This window comes from Hyperolius riggenbachi, chromosome 10 (assembly GCF_040937935.1).
Source record: "Hyperolius riggenbachi isolate aHypRig1 chromosome 10, aHypRig1.pri, whole genome shotgun sequence".
Classification (NCBI taxonomy): Eukaryota; Metazoa; Chordata; class Amphibia; order Anura; family Hyperoliidae; genus Hyperolius; species Hyperolius riggenbachi.
Genome location: NC_090655.1, coordinates 132,267,704 through 132,289,322, shown reverse-complemented (window position 1 = coordinate 132,289,322; position 21,619 = coordinate 132,267,704). Strand labels below are relative to the sequence as shown.

The window sequence follows — 21,619 nt, the reverse complement described above, 5'->3', positions numbered from 1 at the left end:
GCAGCTGCGGCCAGAGGAAGCGGCCATCTTTGAAGAGGCAGGAGAGCCCGGGCCGGGCCGTGGGGTCGGGAGCCTGCCCAGGGGGATAATGAGCGGGGGGACCCAGAGGAGCGGCACGGAGGGCGCGGACGGCGTCCTCCATGCCTGAAACAACCATGCAAGTAATTAACTTTTTTTACTCCTCTTGGCCTCGTCAGTCCTTTAAGGGGGGTTAGGCGGCTGGACCTAAAGTGGTTAAGCTCATTTAGCTTTGTTTTATCCTTTTGGCACCTCTGTTCTCCTGCATAATTTTCTTCTAACAATGCTTCCTTCCAATTCTGACAAGATTTTGTCAGAACTGAAATATAGCAGTTGCTGTCAGTTATATATCCGTTGTTGTCAGCTATAACTGAAAGGACAACCGATGAGCAAAGTAATGTCCATGTTTTCCCATGGCTCAAGTGGGCAATATTACAGCTTAACAGTGTGCTGACCAGGAAGCTGTTGTGGGGAAATTATCATTTTCAAAATGGAGGACAGTGAATTCCATTGATCACAGTGGACAAAAAGATTGATGAGTAGACGGGTAGTATATGTGATGTGTGTATGTTTATTTTGACTTTTAATTTAGTATTTTCTTGCTTAATGGTGGTTTAAAAGGCATTTTATTAACAATGTGTGAAAATATCACCTAGGAGAAAGGTCAGGAGAAAAAGTGAAAATCATATGGGCCCGTGGCCCATATAGTGAATTGCATATAGGCCTGTGGCCCATATAGTGAATTGTATATAGGCCCGTGGCCCATATAGTGAATTGCATATAGGCCCGTGGCCCATATAGTAAATTGCATATAGCCCCGTGGCCCATATAGTGAATTGCATATAGGCCCGTGGCCCATATAGTGAATTGCATATAGGCCCGTGGCCCATATAGTGAATTGTATATAGGCCCGTGGCCCATATAGTGAATTGCATATAGGCCCGTGGCCCATATAGTGAATTGTATATAGGCCCGTGGCCCATATAGTGAATTGCATATAGGCCCGTGGCCCATATAGTGAATTGTATATAAGCCCGTGGCCCATATAGTGAATTGCATATAGGCCCGTGGCCCATATAGTGAATTGCATATAGGCCCGTGGCCCATATAGTGAATTGCATATAGGCCCGTGGCCCATATAGTGAATTGCATATAGGCCCGTGGCCCATATAGTGAATTGCATATAGGCCCGTGGCCCATATAGTGAATTGCATATAGGCCCGTGGCCCATATAGTGAATTGCATATAGGCCCGTGGCCCATATAGTGAATTGCATATAGGCCCGTGGCCCATATAGTGAATTGCTTATAGGCCCGTGGCCCATATAGTGAATTGCATATAGGCCCGTGGCCCATATAGTGAATTGCATATAGGCCCGTGGCCCATATAGTGAATTGCATATAGGCCCGTGGCCCATATAGTGAATTGCATATAGGCCCGTGGCCCATATAGTGAATTGCATATAGGCCCGTGGCCCATATAGTGAATTGCATATAGGCCCGTGGCCCATATAGTGAATTGCATATAGGCCCGTGGCCCATATAGTGAATTGCATATAGGCCCGTGGCCCATATAGTGAATTGCATATAGGCCCGTGGCCCATATGCTATTCATTTTTTTTTCTCCTGAATTTTTTCCTAGGTGATATTTTCACACCTTGGGCCATGTGCAATTCACTGTTAATTTTTCAACTTCTATTTAAATAACTTTTCAGCATTTTGCAATGGGAAAAAGTACCATCAAGTAGGTGAAATAGTACTATGAAAGTTATTTGAGTATTTTCTTGCTTGCTGGTATTTTTAACCACTTGCCGACCGCCTACTTCATATTGGTAGCGGCAAAGTGGCAGCCCCAGGACCATGTAACGTAGAATGGCGTCAGGTCCTGGGGCACTGTTTTGCCGGGGATCGCGCTCTGGGATGCGCGCGCATCCGCCGGCAATAGACTCTGCCCACCCGTGACGTCAACCCGCCGGCCAATCGGAAGCGCCGGCAGGTTGTTAACCCGACGATCGCCGGATAGGAAGCGTATAATACGCTTTGTAATGTTTACAAAGTGTATTATACAGGCTGCCTCCTGCCCTGGTGGTCCCAGTGTTCGAGGGACCACCAGGGCAGGCTGCAGCCACCCTAGTCTACTCCCAAACACACTGATCTGCCTCCCCTGCCCCCTGATCGCCCACAGCACCCCTCAGACCCCCCCTGCCCACCCCCCAGACCCCTGTTTGCACACAATCACCCCCTAATCACCCATCAATCACTCCCTGTCACTATCTGTCAACGCTATTTTTTCTTTAGTCCCTAAACTGCCCCCTGGGGACTCCTGATCACCCCCCCACCCCTCAGATTCTCCCCAGACCCCCCCCCCCTGTGTACTGTATGCATCTATCCCCCTGATCACCTGTCAATCACCTGTCAATCACCCATCAATCACCCCCTGTCACTGCCACCCATCAATCAGCCCCTAACCTGCCCCTTGCGGGCAATCTGAACACCCACCCACACCAATAGATCGCCCGCAGATCCGACATCAGATCACTTCCCAAGTGCAGTGTTTACATCTGTTCTCTACTCTAAACACCCACTAATTACCCATCAATCACCCATCAATCACCCCCTATCACCACCTGTCACTGTTACCCATCAGATTAGACCCTAATCTGCCCCTTGCGGGCACCCAATCACCCGCCCACACGCTCAGATTGCCCTCAGACCCCCCCTTATCAATTCGCCAGTGCATTATTTACATCCGTTCTTCCCTGTAATAACCCACTGATCACCTGTCAATCACCCCCTGTCACTGCCACCTATCAATCACCCCCTGTCACTGCCATCCATCAATCACCCCCTGTCACTGCCACCCATCAATCAGCCCCTAACCTGCCCCTTGCAGGCAATCTGATCACCCACCCAAACCAATAGATCGCCCGCAGATCCGACATCAGATCACCTACCAAGTGCAGTGTTTACATCTGTTCTCTCCTGTAAACACCCACTAATTACCCATCAATCACCCCCTATCACCACCTGTCACTGTTACCCATCAGAATAGACCCTAATCTGCCCCTTGCGGGCACCCAATCACCCGCCCCACATGCTCAGATTGCCCTCAGACCCCCCCTTATCAATTCGCCAGTGCATTATTTACATCTGTTCTTCCCTGTAATAACCCACTGATCACCTGTCAATCACCTATCAATCACCCCCTGTCACTGCCACCCATCAATCACCTCCTGTCACTGCCACCCATCAATCAGCCCCTAACCTGCCCCTTGCGGGCAATCTGATCACCCACCCACACCATTAGATCGCCTGCAGACCCGACGCTAGATCACCTCCCAGGTGCACTGTTTACATCTGTTATCTCCTCTAAACACCCACTAATTACACATCAATCACCCCCTGTCACCACCTGTCACTGCTACCCATCAGATTATACCCCTATCTGCCCCTAGGGCACCCAATCACCTGCCCACACCCTCAGAACGCCTTCAGACCCCAGCCCTGATCACCTCGCCAGTGCATTGCTTGCATCTATTCCCCCCACTAATCACACCTTGAGACACCCATCAATCACCTACTGCCACCCCCTAACACACCTACGCATCAAATCAAGCCCTAATTTGCCCCGTGTGGGCTCCTGATCACTCGGCCAAACCCTCAGATCCCCCTCAGACCCCCTTCCGATCACCTCCCCAGTGCATTGATTGCAACTATTTTCCCCTCTAACCACCCCCTTAGACACCCATCAATCACCTCCTGTCACCCCCCTAGCACCCCTATCCATCAGATCAGTGCCAATACAACCTGTCATGTAAGAGGCCACCCTGTTTACAAAATTCGCCCCCTCATAGACCACCTGCCATCAAAATTTGCAGATGCTTATACCCCTGAACAGTCATTTTGAGACATTTGGTTTCCAGACTACTCACGGTTTTGGGCCCGTAAAATGCCAGGGCAGTATAGGAACTCCACAAGTGACCCCCTTTTTTTAGAAAAAAGACACCCCAAGGTATTCTGTTAGGTGTATGAAGCGTTCATAGAAGATTTTATTTTTTGTCAAAAGTTAGCGGAAATTGATTTTTATTGTTTTTTCACAAAGTTTCATTTTTCACTAACTTGTGACAAAAAATAATATCTTCCATGAACTCACCATACACCTAACGGAATACCTTGGGGTGTCTTCTTTCTAAAATGGGGTCACTTGTGGCGTTCCTATACTGCCCTGGCATTTTAGGGGCCCTAAACTGTGAGGAGTAGTCTAGAAAACAAATGCCTCAAAATGACCTGTGAATAAGACATTGGGCCCCTTAGCGCACCTAGGCTGCAAAAAAGTGTCACACATGTCATATCGCCGTACTTAGGAGAAGTAGTATAATGTGTTTTGGGGTGTATTTTTACACATATCCATGCTGGGTAGGAGAAATCTCTCTGTAAATGGACAATTGTGTGTAAAAAAAATCTAATATATGTCATTTACAGAGATATTTCTCCCACCCAGCATGGGTATATGTAAAAATACACCACAAAACACATTATACTACTTCTTCTGAGCACGGCAGTACCACATGTGTGGCACTTTTTTGCAGCCTAACTGCGCTAAAGGGCCCAAAGTCCAATGAGTACCTTTAGAATTTCACAGGTCATTTTGCAACATTTGGGTTCAAGACTACTCCTCACGGTTTAGGGCCCCTAAAATGCCAGGGCAGTATAGGAACCCCACAAGTGACCCCATTTTAGAAAGAAGACACCCCAAGGTATTCTGTTAGGTGTATGACGGGTTCATAGAAGATTTTATTTTTTGTCACAAGTTAGCGGAAATTGATTTGTATTGGGTTTTTTTTTCACAAAGTGTCAATTTCCGCTAACTTGTGACAAAAAAAAAATCTTCTATGAACTCACCATACTCCTAACAGAATACCGTGGTGTGTCTTCTTTCTAAAATGGGGTCACTTGTGGGGTTCCTATACTGCCCTGGCATTTTAGGGGCCCTAAACCGTGAGGAGTAGTCTAGAATCCAACTGCCTCAAAATGACCTGTGAATAGGACGTTAGGCCCCTTAGCGCACCTAGGCTGCAAAAAAGTGTCACACGTGGTATCGCCGTACTCAGGAGAAATAGTATAATGTGTTTTGGGGTGTATTTTTACACATACCCATGCTGAGTGGGAGAAAAATCTCTGTAAATGGACAATTGTGTGTAAAAAAAAAAATCAAACAATTGTCATTTACAGAGATATTTCTCCCACCCAGCATGGGTATGTGTAAAAATACACCCCAAAACACATTATACTACTTCTCCTGAGTACGGAAATACCACATGTGTGGCACTTTTTTGCAGTCTAACTGGGCTAAGGGGCCCTAAGTCTAATGAGCACCTTTAGGCTTTACAGGGGTGCTTACAATTTAGCACCCCCCAAAATGCCAGGACAGTAAACACACCCCACAAATGACCCCATTTTGGAAAGTAGACACTTCAAGGTATTCAGAGAGGAGCATAGTGAGTCCGTGGCAGATTTTCATTTTTTTTTTGTTGCAAGTTAGAAGAAATGGAAACTTTTTTCCCCCTTTTTTTTGTCACAAAGTGCCATTTTCCGCTAACTTGTGACAAAAAATAAAATCTTCTATGAACTCACCATGCCTTTCAGTGAATACTTTGGGATGTCTTCTTTCCAAAATGGGGTCATTTGGGGGGTATTTATACTATCCTGGAATTTTAGCACCTCATGAAACATGACAGGTGCTCAGAAAAGTCGGAGATGCTTCAAAATGGGAAAATTCACTTTTTGCACCATAGTTTGTAAACGCTATAACTTTTACCCAAACCAATAAATATACACTGAATGTTTTTTTTTTAATCAAAGACATGTAGTAGAATAACTTTCGCGCTCAAATGTATAGGAAATTTTACTTTATTTGAAAAATGTCAGCACAGAGTAAAAAAAAGTCATTTTTTTGACAAAATTCATGTCTGTTTTGATGAATATAATAAAAAGTAAAAGTCGCAGCAGCAATCAAATAGCACCAAAAGAAAGCTGTATTAGTGACAAGAAAAGGAGCCAAAATTCATTTAGGTGGTAGGTTGTATGACCCAGCAATAAACCGTTAAAGCTGCAGTGGTCTGAATGGAAAAAAAGGCTCTGGTCCTTATGGGGTTTTATGACTGCAGTCCTTAAGTGGTTAAAGGCATTTTACTGACAAGTTTGAAAATATCACCTAGGAGAAAACTGAGGAGAAAAAGTTAATTGCTTCTTGTGGGAGCCAGCAAGCTTATATAATAAAAATTAATGGGCGTTAAAAGAGGAATGGTACTGAAAATAATGTAATTAATAAAATTGCTTATTTTTTGCAATATTGATTTCTATTTCTAAATAATTTACTGTTAGTCTATTGTAAAGTCTTTCTTCAGCATGATGTACATTCTGAAATTTATCACAGGTGCAGAATGTTTGTTTTCTTTGTCCTCAAGCCAGAAGAAATAATACCTGATATCCCAGAATGCTCAGGGGGAGGGGGCGGGAATATTGCATAGCTAAACAGCCTAGGCTAAGCATCACTGGGAGATGGGATTACATACCAAAATACAGCAATATGTAGATATAGGATTTTTTTTCTGATGCTGAAACCAGAATAATTAACATAAACAGTGGGTAGCCTAAATTATTTACTAAGTTCTACTATGTGTCTTATGATATATAATGAATTGTATGTGTAGTATGGATAATTAACAGAACATTAGTAGCAAAGAAAATAGTCTTATATTTTTATTTGCAGTTTACAAACTACACTCTGTATTTTAAACTGTGGAACTGGGCAAAGCTAATGACCCTTTGAATTTTCCTGCAGTAAAACCTTAAAGACCACCTCCAGCCAAAAAAAGGTCTGAATGGCAATACACATATGTAGTCTAGGCACGGTGTACAGTTAGATGGACATATAAAGTTTACATCTGGTACATCATATTGGATAGAACAGACTCACATTTATATCTGTAAGTAGCACCTTATTCCTCCAGAAGCTAAAGCCTTGCCAAAGCATTGTGTCCATCTCTTTAGCCTGGATAACTCCCCTGCCCCTCCCTCCCCCCCTGTCTGCCTGCCCCTGATAGGCTGCAGCCTATCTTATCATGTCTGTCTGCTATAATTCTTATTTCAGATGTATGTCTGTCTGCCTAGATTAGATCACATGGACATGAGTGGTGGAGTTATGCACCTATGGTTTGGGGGGGGGGGGGGGGGGGAGGGAACCAAGGGCCAATTTCACACTGAGGACAGAGATTTCAAGACCATATGTGGAATACGGACCCTAGGGGTGAGAAAATCACACTTTATCATGTGTGATTTTATATATATTGGCAACTTATTAGGTTTGAAGCAAACTATAATTTATAATTTTGGTACTCTTTAAACAAACAAGAAACAGTAAGAGAAAGGCTGACATAAGTGCTTCAGAAAACAGCACTGTAGCCAACCAAACTTGGTTGGAGAGCTCAGAGAAGCTCTTTTGCATAGATAACATATGTTTATTAACTCTTCCTGTACTGGAAACAATATGAGACTCATATCTGTGCTTCTAATATTCTATTTCTTAGCTGTACTACACAGATAAACCATTATCTCATAAGTTTTTATTTTTCACTTCAGATTCCCTTTAAGCTGCATATGTGAATAGGGCTGGACTTTTTTTTATGTGATTTTTGCTGTCTTGTGCTTGATCACACCATTCCATGATGTAACCAGTGGCTGCATTTTCTGTAGTTCCGTTAAAGAAGTACATTTAGCATGGCTCTTTGATGCCCTCTCAAGAAAGAGGTGCCTAGGCAAATATCCAAGGTGCTTATGCCAAAAAATGGCCATGATGACATGCAAGCCATGCAGGTGGTACAAGACTTCCCAAGCTATCTACAATACTACATACGCAGAAACTGTTTCTTTCCACTTGCCTTAGGCTGCCAAATCTATTCAAAGTTTAATTTTTGACTTTAAGTCAGCCATTAGTTTTCACAACAATCCCTCCTACTCTTACTTGCTGCTGGCGATATATCACCTAACCCTGGGCCACAGCCTGCTGCCAGACAAGCATCCCCTGCTGACCCGCTTCACAGCTCTCTGTCCACAAATAACCTCAACATCCATCCTCGCCCCAACCTTATTTCCATCCATCCTACTCACAAACATATGCTCCCCCTACCCTGCGGCCTCTGGAATGCCAGATCCACCCGCAATAAACTTACAGCGGTCCACGACCTCTTCCTCTCCAAATCCCTCACCATCCTCGCACTCACTGAGACATGGCTCACCCCCTCTGACTCTGCCGCAGAGGCTACCCTCTCCTACGGGGGGCTTCACCTCAGTCACACCCCCAGACCAGACAACAGGACTGGGGGAGGGGTGGGTCTGCTCCTCTCCCCATCCTGCACATTCCGTGTCCTCACTCCACCTTCCTCCCTACAATTCACATCATTTGAGGCCCACACTATCCGCCTCTACAATCCCCTCCCAGCCATTGTTTCAGTCTTATACCGCCCTCCAGGCTCCACACAACAATTTCTCGACAACCTTGCCTCCTGGCTCCCACACATACTCTCCTCTGACCTCCCCACCATCATCCTCGGGGATTTCAATATTCCCATCAATGAACCCAAGAACTCTGTTGTGACCCAGCTACTCACCATAGCCAACTCACATGGCCTAGTACAACACACCAACGCCCCCACTCACACTGCACGTCACACTCTCGACCTTATATTCACTAAATCCACCACCATTGCAGACCTCGACATTGCACCATTTCCACCCTCAGACCATTACCTTCTCACCTTCAACCTCCTCACGGAAGGCACCTGCAAACTACCCACTCACCCACCTGGTCGATGGCAGCGACACCTAGGCAAGCTCAACCCTCGAGTCCTTGCTGACTCCCTCCATGGCCTCTCCTCCACTCTCCCCACCCTAACCTGTCCTAATCTTGCTGCAGCTCAGTATCACCAAACTCTCTCATCAGCCCTAGAGAAAGCTGCTCCACCAATATTCCGCCGCAACCGACCCCCTAACCCTCAGCCCTGGCGCACTACCCATACTCGCAACCTCCAGGGGGAAACACTGAACGAAAATGGAGGAAAACTCGACTAAACCAGGATTTCTTACAGTACAAGACTAACCTGCTGCAGTTCCACACTGCTCTTGCTCATGCGAAGCAGGAATACTTTACCAAGCTCATCGGAGCACAAGCTTCCAATCCCCGGCGTCTTTTTGGCACCTTCAACTCCCTGCTTAACACCCCCCCCCCCCCACACACCACCTTCTGTTTCCTCCCTCTCTGCCACAGATTTAGCCACCCACTTCACCAACCAAATAGTCTCCATCCATCAGGAAATAACCAATCTTCAATCCTCACCTCCCACCCGCTCACAACCAACTCCTCCTCCACCCTATCCTCCACCCTATCCTCCCCTCACCTTCTTCACTCCTACTACCACTGAGGAAGTCAACCACCTACTGCAGACTTCCCATACCACTACCTCCCCCCTTGATCCTATCCCTTCCGATCTACTTCAGCCTCACTTCACAGATCTGGCCCCAGTCCTCACTACCCTCACTACCCTGTTTAACCTCTCCCTATCCACAGGCACCTTCCCCTCAGACTTCAAGCAGGCCACAGTACTGCCCCTGCTCAAGAAACCCTCCCTCGAGCCCTCGCTACCCTCCAACTACCGCCTGATCTCCCTCCTCCTCTTCGCCTCAAAACTCCTTGAGCGTCTGGTTCACAAACGCCTGACCCAGTACCTCAATGCCAACTCACTACTAGACCTACTGCAATCTGGATTTCGGCCTGCCCACTCAACCGAAATGGCTCTTACCAAAGTGGTCAATGACCTTGCCTTAGCTAAAGCAGAAGGTAAATACTCAATTCTCCTCCTCCTTGACCTTTCAGCAGCTTTTGATACAGTAGATCAGGGGTCCCCAACCTGGGGGCCGCGGCCCCCTTGGTGGTCCCTGGGCAGTTTTTCTGAGGGGCCGAGTGTATATACTACACTCACAATCGGGGGAAAAAAGGCAGGAGGGGGACTGCCGCCGCCACTAACCACGACCCCCAAATCCCCGCCCCCCTCCCCCGGGCCCCAGAGAAAAGTTTGGTCGGTATAGGGGGCCCCGGGCTCAAAAAGGTTGGGGACCCCTGCAGTAGATCATCCTCTAATCCTCCAGTCCCTCCAATCCATGGGCATTCACAATCTCGCCCTGACCTGGCTTTCATCCTACCTCTCCAACCGCTCCTTCACGACCTCCTTCAATGAGTCCTCGTCCACCCCAACCACCTCTCAGTGGGAGTCCCCCAAGGCTCAGTCCTTGGTCCCCTACTGTTCTCTCTATACACATCCTCCATTGGCAAGGTTATTTCCTCCATGGGTTTTAACTATCATCTGTATGCAGATGACACCCAAATCTACCTCCACACCCCTGACATATCCACCACTACCATGGACAAGGTCTCCTCCTGCCTATCTGCCATCTCCTCCTGGATGTCCGCTAGGTTCCTAGGTTAAATCTAGACAAAACGGAATTTATGATCTTACAAGATACAAGATGGATTTATTCGCCAAGTGCGGGGGTACCGTACTCGGAATTGCTTGTGGTATACATGGCAAAGGCAAAATACACGTCAACAGTTGTCTATCTTACATATATAGCTACAAGTACAAATACACAAACTAAACTAAAAGGATTAACAGTACATTTTACATTCTACGTATGCAATCGCTACCATTTAACATGCTGCTGCGTTAGTAGGATAACCCTGACGGAGTCCAAGCAGCCTTAACAGGAACGACGTCATGTATCATTGTGCTAGTGAGAGTTGGATGCAGACATTAAGGCAGGAGAGCAGCACCTGGGGCAAGCCTGCTGATTGCAGGAGGGAATAGTCAGGCGTCAGTGTTGTTGAGCAGTAGAACAGCCTGGGCAAAGAAAGAGTTCCTGCGCCTGGTGGTCTTGGATTGGATGGTTCGGAAGCGCCGGCCGGATGGGAGAGGCTCAAAGAAGCGGCTGCCGGGGTGGGAGGGGTCGCAGGAGATCCTGGTGGCCCTCTTCCTCATCCTGGCCGTGTGGAGGAGATCTAGCGGTGGAAGGGGCGATCCAATGATCCTCTCTGCCTCACTAATGACTCTTAGCAGTCTATGTCTGTCGCTGGCCGTTGCACTGGCATACCAGACGATTACTGAAGAGCAAAGTATAGACTCCGTGGTGGCGGTGTAGAAACTGGTCAGCAGCTCCCGAGGCATTCCAAATTTTTTAAGTTGGCGCAGGAAAAATAGCCTTTGTTGTGCCTTCATCTGAATTATGGTGGTGTTCGGCCCCCATCTTAGGTCGGCGGATAGGGTTGTGCCAAGGAACCGGACTGATGGTACTCTGGAGACTTCGGTGTCGCCTATGTAGACTGGTGGGAGAGTGGGGGGGTTCCTCCTGAAATCAACAGTCAGCTCAACAGACTTTGCAGCATTGAGGACAAGATTGTTATTCTTGCACCAGTTGCAGATTCTCTCTATCTCACTGCGGTAGTCTTGCTCTCCGTTACCGCCAATGAGACCGATGATTGTTGTGTCATCTGCAAATTTGATAACCACCCCGGTCATCCCTGGACCTCCCAGATGTGCAGGTCACTGTTAACCACACTACCATTCACCCTACCTCTCAAGCCCGCTGTCTGGGTGTCACCCTGGACTCCGCACTCTCCTTCACTCCCCGCATCCAAAACCTAACAAAGTCCTGCAACTTCCACCTTTGTAACATCTGTAAGATTCGCCCTTTCCTGACCCCTGCCACCACCAAACTTCTCATCCATGCCCTCATAATTTCCCGCCTCGACTACTGCAATGCCCTTCTGTCTGGTCTCCCTAAGACCCGAATAGCCCCACTGCAGTCCATCATGAATGCGGCCGCCAGAATTATGCACTCCTCCCATCGCTCCACCAGGGCGGCTCCCCTCCGTGAATCCCTCCACTGGCTTCCTATCCAGTCCAGAATCAGATTCAAGATATTGTGTCTTACCTACAAATCCGTCCACAAAACCTGTCCAACCTACATTTCTGATCTTACTCAGAGATACAGACCAAGCCGCTCACTCCGCTCCTCCAATGAACTTCGCCTGAGCGTCCCCCGCATCACCCAGTCCCATGCACGCCTCCAAGACTTCTCAAGAGCCGCTCCAACACTATGGAACACCCTACCTCCGCCCATTAGGGCAGCCCCCTCCTTCAAAACCTTCAAAAGGCCCTTAAAACTCACCTTTTCACTCTGGCCTACCACCCCTCACAATCGCTTTAAACCCACAGTTGAACTCTGGTCCCCTACCTCTCGTGTCCCTACCTCTCCCTCTAGATTGTAAGCCTTTGGGCAGGGTCCTCCTCCTTTTGTGTCCTACCTGATCATGCACCTCCATTACTGTGCACCCATGCTATGCATCTGAGTGAACCTAACTTGCCTAATCTCCATGCTCCCCTCCAGTGACTGACTAAGCATTACCTTGTACTCATACTGTGCTGTGTGATCTGGTTTTATTGTATTCCTGTATTGTCATATTGCTGTTTGTCACCCCTAAATATTGTCTGTAACCTAAATTAATGTCCAGCGCTGCGTAATATGTTGGCGCTTTATAAATACAATAATAATAATAATAATAATATTTTAACAATGAAGATGTATGAATGCTTCTTTTTACATTTGTACGTTAATATATAGCGCTAACCATCTACAGTCTGTTTTGCCCTAAAGTTGTGGAGAAAGTTAACAAAAAAAACCTTCCCTTCCAACTATCATCAAACTAACCTTGTTGTGCGTTAATATATTCTGTCAAGTGAAGTAACATGATCATGCAGGCTCCTCGGGCTGCTGAACTGCTGACTTGCATCATCTCTGTGGAACTGCCCAGCAGGATGCACTTTTGTAAATTTCACTTCCTCAAAGAGTGTATCATGAGTGACGTGCAAAAGCATTATGTGAGACACCAGGTCAGAGGTCATGGCAAAAAGGCTCATCAGGAATTGTACAAAGGGTCAATGGTAACATTTTCAATAGGTTTGGTTTACCTTGCCAAAGTGCTGAAAACTGAATTGAGGGGTCAGCATTATTCATGCAGGTAAATCTGAAAGGGTCTGCAGTACTATGGCGCTGGCCTCCAGCAACATCCTACCAGGAGGTGTCACATGTGGCTGACCTAGCTCAGAGCTACTGTGTGACAACTGCTGATCTAGTGTACCAACTTTAGGAAAAGGTCAACGGACTGACAGAGATGGATTAGGCTCAGAGTAACCTTTTCTCGAAGCCTTGCTAAGCCTTTGACCTCTAGAGCGGGAATACAATGTAAATAAAATCCTTTTCAGGTCTGTTAGTTGAATTTGTCATTTCTGTATTTTGTGCAAAAATTATGGCAGGGAATATATGAAGTATATTTCCTGGCAAAGTTGATTGGCAACACACTCAAGCATATGGTGTAACAGTGAAAATTGCCAAATGACCTGTTAGGCTCTTATAAATTATTTACGAAGACCTTCTGTAGTTTTGCCATATGTCTGGTTGTGGACTGGACAGTGAGAATTTTGCCTTCTATCCAGGTAGAGTGCTGTCTTTACTGTCCAATGCCGGATATTTCAGGATGTGAGCATGTTACCTCTTCCACCATGTTATCTGCAGCCATGGAGTTTTCATGTGAGCTCTTGTACATCCTTGTTATTTAGGTAGCTCGTTTGCAAACTGTGTGCCTTAGGCAGACTTAAGCCTCATACACACGGGCTACAACTGTCGCCGCAACCACGTGGCACGCACGTGTTGCAGCGACAGGTCGTGTGTATGAGGCGCGCGCCAGGAACCGTCGCTTGTCAGAGCTGTCACCAGGCTATTGACTTGGCCAAACGCCGGCAACAGCTGTCGCCACAACTCCAACGCAACTGTCGCTAGTCCGCCGTGTTATATGAATTTCCTTTGATTTTCGTATTGATACTTCCACTATATGATTTTCGTATTGAGACTTCCTATAGCTGTTAAAAAATATTGCATGCACTTATTAAGCTGTGGGCACTGCAAAAGCCACTAACATTGTGCTTTATGCGGGGCCCTTTTTATCCACTTACCGTATGCGCCTTTTTTACCTGCTTCGCTTTAAAAACCTGTGTGCAGGTTTGTGGGAATTGCAAAGGCAAAGAGTAGTCACACCAAATAATTATTTACAGTTTTTATTCATACATTTTATAGGTTTTTAATTGATAAGTAAACACTATTATTTGCACAATGTTTTTCTCTCATTCTCACTATATAGCATTTTTTTGTACAAGTGCTTACAACCCTTGCACAGTACAGTGCAGTGTTTCTGGGAATAATATAATGTTTTAGTGATTCACATTTACTGCAGCTTTCTATCCAACACATAGCTGCCAGTGCATTGTTGTAAATAAGCCTATTATAATCAGATTGACTTGATTAGTAATCAAAAACAGCTGTACTTGCAAACAATCCCCAGCTAGAGTGAATAAAGCGCATTGTGCGAAGACAAAGCCTGAAAAAGGTATTTTCCATAAAGTGTCACAATAATGTAATTTTATGAGTAATTGCTCTACAGGCCTTTTTGGGACTCATTGAAAAAGGATTTCTGTGCTGGGAACGTATCCAGCTGCGCCCGGATAGACTATACCGCTGAAGGAAACCACTGATTAAAAGTACACATGAGCCATTCTAATTCCTGTAAGGCAGTATATTTGAGAATTGGAAGGCAAGCCCTATGTCATATAGATATCAGATTTGTATATTGAAACTACTGCTACTGCATAAGGAGAGTGCTAATGTGTCTCAGTTTGGCAGGCAAAATAAGTGTGACCTGTCAAAATGATGTTCCATTCAGATTTCTGTATTAAGGTGGATCTGAGCTTTTGCACAGGACAGAAGGAAACATAGAAAATTTAGCCTGTTACATTCCCCCTCATTTGTGACTAATCACACCTGTAATTTGATCTGTCAGCTGTGTCGGATTGACAGCTTCTATAAGAAGCCGCGGTCTTTCTGAACAAAACAAAAAAAATCTTGTCCTCCTCTAAGCAAGAGTGCTCGCTTACAGGATGGAATTTAAAAAAAATGACTGTGGCCACCTTGTGGCCAAATAGTAAAACTACATGTACATACACAAACACAATAAATTACATTTAAGATTAACTGTTTACCTCCCACACCCAAAAAATACCCAAATAAATTTTTTAACTAAAAAAACCCCCCAAAAAACATAAATAGTTACCTAAGGGTCTGAATTATTTTAGTATGCATGTCAAGAGGGTATATTACTAATTTTTTTTTTTTTTAATTATAAGCTTGTAAATAGTGATGGACGCAAAACTGAAAAAATGAACCTTTATTTGCAAATAAAATATTGGCGCCATACATTGTGATAGGGACATCATTTAAATGGTGTAATAACCGGGACAAGCGGGCAAATAAAATATGTGAGTTTTAATTATGGTAGCATGTATTATTTTAAAGCTATAATGGATGAAAACTGAGAAATAATGCATTTTTTCCATTTTTTTTCCTTCATGTTCCTGTGAAAATGCATTTAGAAAAAAATAATTCTTAGCAAAATGTACTACCCATAGAAAGCCTAAATGGTGGCAGAAAAAATAAGATATAGATCAATTCATTGTGATAATTGGTGATTAGTGATTGGCGAATGAATGGGAGGTGAAAATTGCTCAGATGCATAAGGTGGAAAAACGACTGAAGGCTGAAGTGGTTAAGCCACAACCCAAAATGAATATCAATATCAGATTATTTTTTGACTAAAGTCTGGAAAGTAGAACGGGAGGAGGGGATTACCATTAGTGATGAGCACAAATTTCGCAGAATTGTAATTTTGTATCGTAATCAGGAAAAATCTAAATGTTTAGGTAAACAGTTCAATGTAAATCCTTACCTGAAACTGCTGCAATAGCTGTTTCGGGTACTTATTAAACCCCCATCAAGCAGAAGAGAACAAATCACAGGAGTACACTGCAGCTGAGCATATTTCAAAAATGAATACAGAAGATGACCAGCAAAATTAGTCCTGAAGACACGCCAGCTAACAGGCTAGCTGCAGGATGGGCTATGTCTGACCATACTAGCCGCATGCTTGTATTGCTAGACTAATTCTTGAAATCAATATGATAGCATCTCACTACAGTTCCCCTTTATTGCCTTGCATCATACATAAACTAAAGGAATTTCACTTTATTTGTTCTGTGTTCAGTGCTTTAGGCTTTGTCAGTGTAGACATTTTAATGTATATTTGCTGCTATGAATGTTATTTTACCTGTAACTTTTTTTATTAAGCTTCTAGAAGTGATGAACTGACCTGAGAATGATTCTTCCGTTATGTCCCAAAATAATATTTAAGTTTAATGTATGCTATTGATACTTTTTAGTTAAAACAAAGTAAAAATAGTGTTGCTTTCAGAGGAGATGGATATTCCATCTGCTTCTCATTTTATGAAGGTTTCTTTCACCTTGTCCTGGATTAACAACATTATATGGGATTATCTTCTTTGACTAAACGTATTCTTTCCTTAGACGGACAATTTCGGTAAAATCGTTTCTTTCTGTCTGTCTCTGCGGGATTTAGTACTGCACACACTCTGACACTGTCAATGTATAGTGCGTATTACTTTTCTTCCAGGTTGATGACAGCGGATGCAAATAATAAATACTTGATTCATTGAATCTAAGTATTCAGATAAGAATCTAAGTTTTCAGATAATAACAGCATTTTGCTGAGGTTGGGTCAAGTTCACATGGATGGTTTCCTAATGTCTAAATGCCGTGGCTTAAAGCTCTTGTGCAAACTATGACTATATATATGAGTGTAGTTGTAGGACATCACATATAAAGATATCTAAATAAATGCTGAGTGGTTATCAAGCATTTTGTTACTCTCAAGCTATCTTCTTTCACATGCAGCTGCCTTCTTCTTCATTGTACAGCAGCCATCCTCTCCGGTGTGTATAAGTTATACTCTCCAATGTGCATAAGCCTTCCTCTTCCATGTGCAGCAGCCTTCCTCTTCCATGTACAGCAGCCATCCTCTTCCATGTACAGCAGCCATCCTCTTCCCTGTACACAAGCCTTCCTCTTCCATGTACAGCAACTACCCTCTTCTATGTACAGCAACCATCCTCTTCCATGTACAGCAACTACCCTCTTCCATGTACAGCAGCCATCCTCTTTCATGTACAGCAGCCATCCTCTTCCATGTACAGCAGCCATCCTCTTCCATGTACCGCAGCCATCCTCTTTCATGTGCAGCATCCATCCTCTTTCATGTGCAGCATCCATCCTCTTCCATGTACAGCAGCTATCTTCTTCCATGTACAACAGCCATCCTCATCCATGGACATCAGCCTCCCTATTCCATGTACAGATGCCATCCTCTTCTATGTACAACAGCCATCCTCTTCCATGTGCAGCAGTCATCCTCTTCCATGTGCAGCAGTCATCCTCTTCCATGTACAGCAGCCACCCTCTTCCATGTGCAGCAGCCATCCTCTTCCAAGTACAGCAACTACCCTCTTCCATGTACAGCAATCATCCTCTTCCATGTACAGCAGCCATCCTCTTCTATGTACAGCAGCCTCCCTATTCCATGTACAACAGCCATCCCCTTCCATGTACAGCTACCATCCTCTTCCATGTACAGCAACTACCATCTCCCATGTACAGCAGCCTTCCTCTTCCTTGTGCATAAGCCTTCCTCTTCCATGTACAGCAACTACCCTCTTCCATGAGTAGCAGCCTCCCTATTCCATGTAGAGCAGCCATCCTTTTCCATGTACAGCAGCCATCTTCTTCCATGTACAGCAGCCATCTTCTTCCATGTACAGCAACTACCCTGTTCCATGTACAGCAACCATCCTCTTCTATGAACAGCAGCCTTACTCTTCCGTGTACAGCAGCCATCCTCTTCCATGTACAGCATCCATCCTCTTCCATGTACAGCATCCATCCTCTTCCATGTACAGCAGCCATCCTCTTCCATATGTAGCAACCATCCTCTTCCATGTGCAGCAGACATCCTCTTCCATGTACAGCAGCCATCCTCTTCCATATGTAGCAACCATCCTCTTCCATGTGCAGCAGACATCCTCTTCCATGTACAGCAGCCATCCTCTTCCATATGTAGCAACCATCCTCTTCCATGTGCAGCAGACATCCTCTTCCATGTACAGCAGCCATCCTCTTCTAAGTACAGCAGCCATCCTCTTTCATGTACAGCAGCCACCCTCTTCCATGGACACCAGCCTCACTATTCCATGTACAGTAGCCATGCTCTTTCATGTACAGCAGCCACCCTCTTCCATGGGCACCAGCCTCACTATTCCATGTACAGTAGCAGGGGAGGACTGGGAACTTTTGGCCTGGGGGGAAAACACAACCCATAGGCCCTGGGGGCGTGGCCATGAAATGATGTGGGCGGGGCCAACTGCATGATGCTATGATGTCAATATGGACCAAAAATGTCTGAGGAATGTCACGACGCACGAAGAATTAGGGCAGTTCTGATGGTAAAAAAGGTCATACTCAGTACAAACAAGACATACATAATAAAGTAGCTAGTGAAATACAGGTAGTCACCGATTAACAAAACAGGATAGGGAATACAGGTTCATTCTTAACCTGAATCAGTTCTTAAGTCAGAACAGTGTCATTTCTGTGCCTCTTTTGTCCCCCTCTGTGTCACCTGTTTCCCCTGTGCCTTTTTTGTACCCTGTGTTACCTCTGTTCCCTGTGTCTCTTTTGTCCCCCTGTGTTACCTCTGCTCCCCTGTCCCCCTTTTCCTTTTTTCCCCGCCTCACCTCTGTTCCCTTGCGTCTCTTTTGTCCCCGTCACCTCATGTCCCGTATCACCTCGGTTACCCGTCTCTTTTGTCCCCTTTTGTGTCACCTCATGTCCCAGACTGTGTCTTTTTTGTCCCCTGTGCCATCTCTGTTTCCCCTGTGCCTCTTGTCCCGCTGTAGCACCTGTTTCCCCTGTATCACCTTTGCTCTCCACTGTGGCTCCTGTGTCAACCCCTGTGACTACTGTGTCCCCCCAGTCACCATTGGTACTCCCAGCATGAGCAGAGAGATTCGCCGCTGGATCGGGGGCATGTGAGTACTACTCTTAAGGGGGGGGCGGCCATGGAGCACAGAGGCAGCTCAACCCAAGTCCTCTGGAGAGGGATCCCTCAACACTGCACTTGCGCAGTTTGTAAAAATTGCTACTGCGTATGCACTGAATGTTCCACAGTACAGGAGCGTAATTGTGGAGGCACATGGCCGCACATGTGCAGTAGCCAACATCCGGCTTAGCCCCTGTAGTCCGAAACTACTGAGGCTTACAGTGGGAGAATGGACAGTACCAGACAGACACCGAAGGAGCCCATGGACTACAGGGGGCTAAAGGAAGCCACAGGTAAGTATAAATGCTTGTGTTGCATTGGTTTTAGATTTACTTTAAAGTAAATCTAAATCCTAGACAAAAAAAAAAAAAAGTTTGACTTATCTAGTGCTTCTAGCAGCCCACTGCAGCCACTCTGTGCCCGCACCGGGACATACCGATCCTCCGGGCCCCTGCAGCATTTTTTTTTTCTTCTGGATGTGCGGCCCCAGTCCATGCACCTCCTGATCGTGCGTGGACTGGAAATGTATAATAATAATACTAATTGAAACATTTGTATAGCGCTTTTCTCCTGTCAGACTCAATGCGCTCAAGCGCTGCAGCCACTGGGATGCGCTCAGGAGGCCATCCTGCAGTGTTAAGGAGTCTTGCCTTGAACTCCTTACTAGCCAGGATTCAAACCCTGGTCTCCCATGTCAAAGGCAGGATCCTTAACCAGTACACTATCCAGCAACTATCTCTACACGTATCCACAGAACACTTCCAAGGAAGAGAGCGTGGCCAGGGCTGCGCATGCGCAGTGGCCGGAAGAGGGGCACTGCTAGGGACCAAATGATTGTTCAGTAATGGGGCAGGCACAGGGCGGCTGCAGGGGGCTGGTAGAAGCCCCAAGTAAGTTAAACTTTTTTTCTTCGTTTAAGTTTCCCTTTAAAGGATACCGTAAGTGAATCTAAGGTGCCCAGTGTAACTTACCTGGGGCTTCTTCTAGCCCCCTGCAGTCCTTCAGGCCCCTTGCTGACATTCCAGTCCAGAGCAGTGCTTTTCAGTGCTGCTAGATTTGGGCGCAGCCAGCGCCACTATAGACTATTATAGGAATCAGTCCTATAGTGGCGCTCAGTGAGTACCGTCGGCGCTGTCAGAAAACAAGACAAGACAAATAACATTTATATTGCGCTTTTCTCCTTGCGGACTCAAAGCGCCAGAGCAGCAGCCACTAGGGCGCGCTCTATTGGCAGTAGCAGTGTAAGGGAGACTTGCCAAAGGTCTCCTACTGAATTAGTGCTGGCTTACTGAACAGGCAGAGCCGAGATTCGAACCCTGGTCTCCTGTGTCAGAGGCAGAGCCCTTAACCATTACACCATCAGCCAACTGCTACGGAGCCCAAGTTGCTTTGAAACACAATAATTCAGCCTCCAGCAATCTCTGGCAGTCGAATTATATCATTCCCCGACTATCCGTGGCGGCCTGGAGGGGGAATAGTAATTAACGTGGTCCGGACTTGTGCAGAAGCAGGATCAGCCATATGCCGGCTGTATCCTGTGCCCAAGTCTACCGGCGCCGATTTCAAATGTATGCTTCCAGTTTGATCCATTCAGCAGTTGTGCCTCTCTGAAAGCTGCCAGACTAAGTCAGCTACTGGCTATTACACATGCGTGGCCACATGCCTCCCCGATAGTTGGAATTATTTGGCACATGCGCAGTAGCAATTTTTACAAACTGTGCAAATGCAGGAGGAGGCACATGCAGCTTTCGGAGGGAACAGTTGCTGAATGGATTTCAGAGAGGGACCAGAAGTACTACAGCGGGCTAGTAGAAGGTTAAGCTTACATAAAGGAAACCAGAGACGTTTTAAAATAAAAGTTTTATACATACATGGGGCTTCCTCCAGCCGCATCTGCTCGGATCGCTCCCACACCGCCGTCCTCAGCCTTCTCTATCGCCGGCACCAGATCCCGTAACTTCCTCTAGTAGCGGCCAGTCTGCAGCTGCCAGATAGAGACGTAGACGGCGCACTTCTTTTGCGCAGACTGGCCACTACTGGAGGAAGTTACGGTAGCAGAGCTACAGAAGGCTGAGGATGGCGGCATGGGAACGATTGGTGCGGAGGGGGCTGGAGGAAGCACCAGGTATGTATAAAACTTTTATTTTAAAATGTCTCTGGTACACTTTAAGGAAGACTAAAATAAACAACAAAAAAAACGAGTTTCAATTACCTGGGGCTTCTGCCAGGCCCCTGCTGCCGCCTTGTGCCCACGCTGTCCTGGAACGATCCCCCAGTCCCCGCAGTGACTACATTTCCTTCCCGCCGACTTGCAAATCAATAGCCACTGCACCTGCACAGCCCTAGTCGCACGCATTCTCATTCACGTAGAGAAAACCTAATATTGCTTCTGCGCAGGATGCTCCCAGTTTGGCGAACTGGAACAAGGTTGCGTGCGGCC

General features: G+C 45.9%; 2 protein-coding genes across 5 annotated transcripts in view; one reads left to right on the top strand and one right to left on the bottom strand.

Moving 5' to 3' along the window:
• LOC137536102 (cGMP-dependent protein kinase 2-like) overlaps window positions 1-21,619 on the top strand; it is an 843,621-nt gene that overhangs the window by 162,771 nt on the left and 659,231 nt on the right. The window lies entirely within an intron of this gene.
• Window positions 1-21,619, bottom strand: part of LOC137536104 (collagen alpha-1(XIII) chain-like) — a 523,068-nt gene that overhangs the window by 501,046 nt on the left and 403 nt on the right. The gene's annotated exons all lie outside the window — the stretch shown is intronic.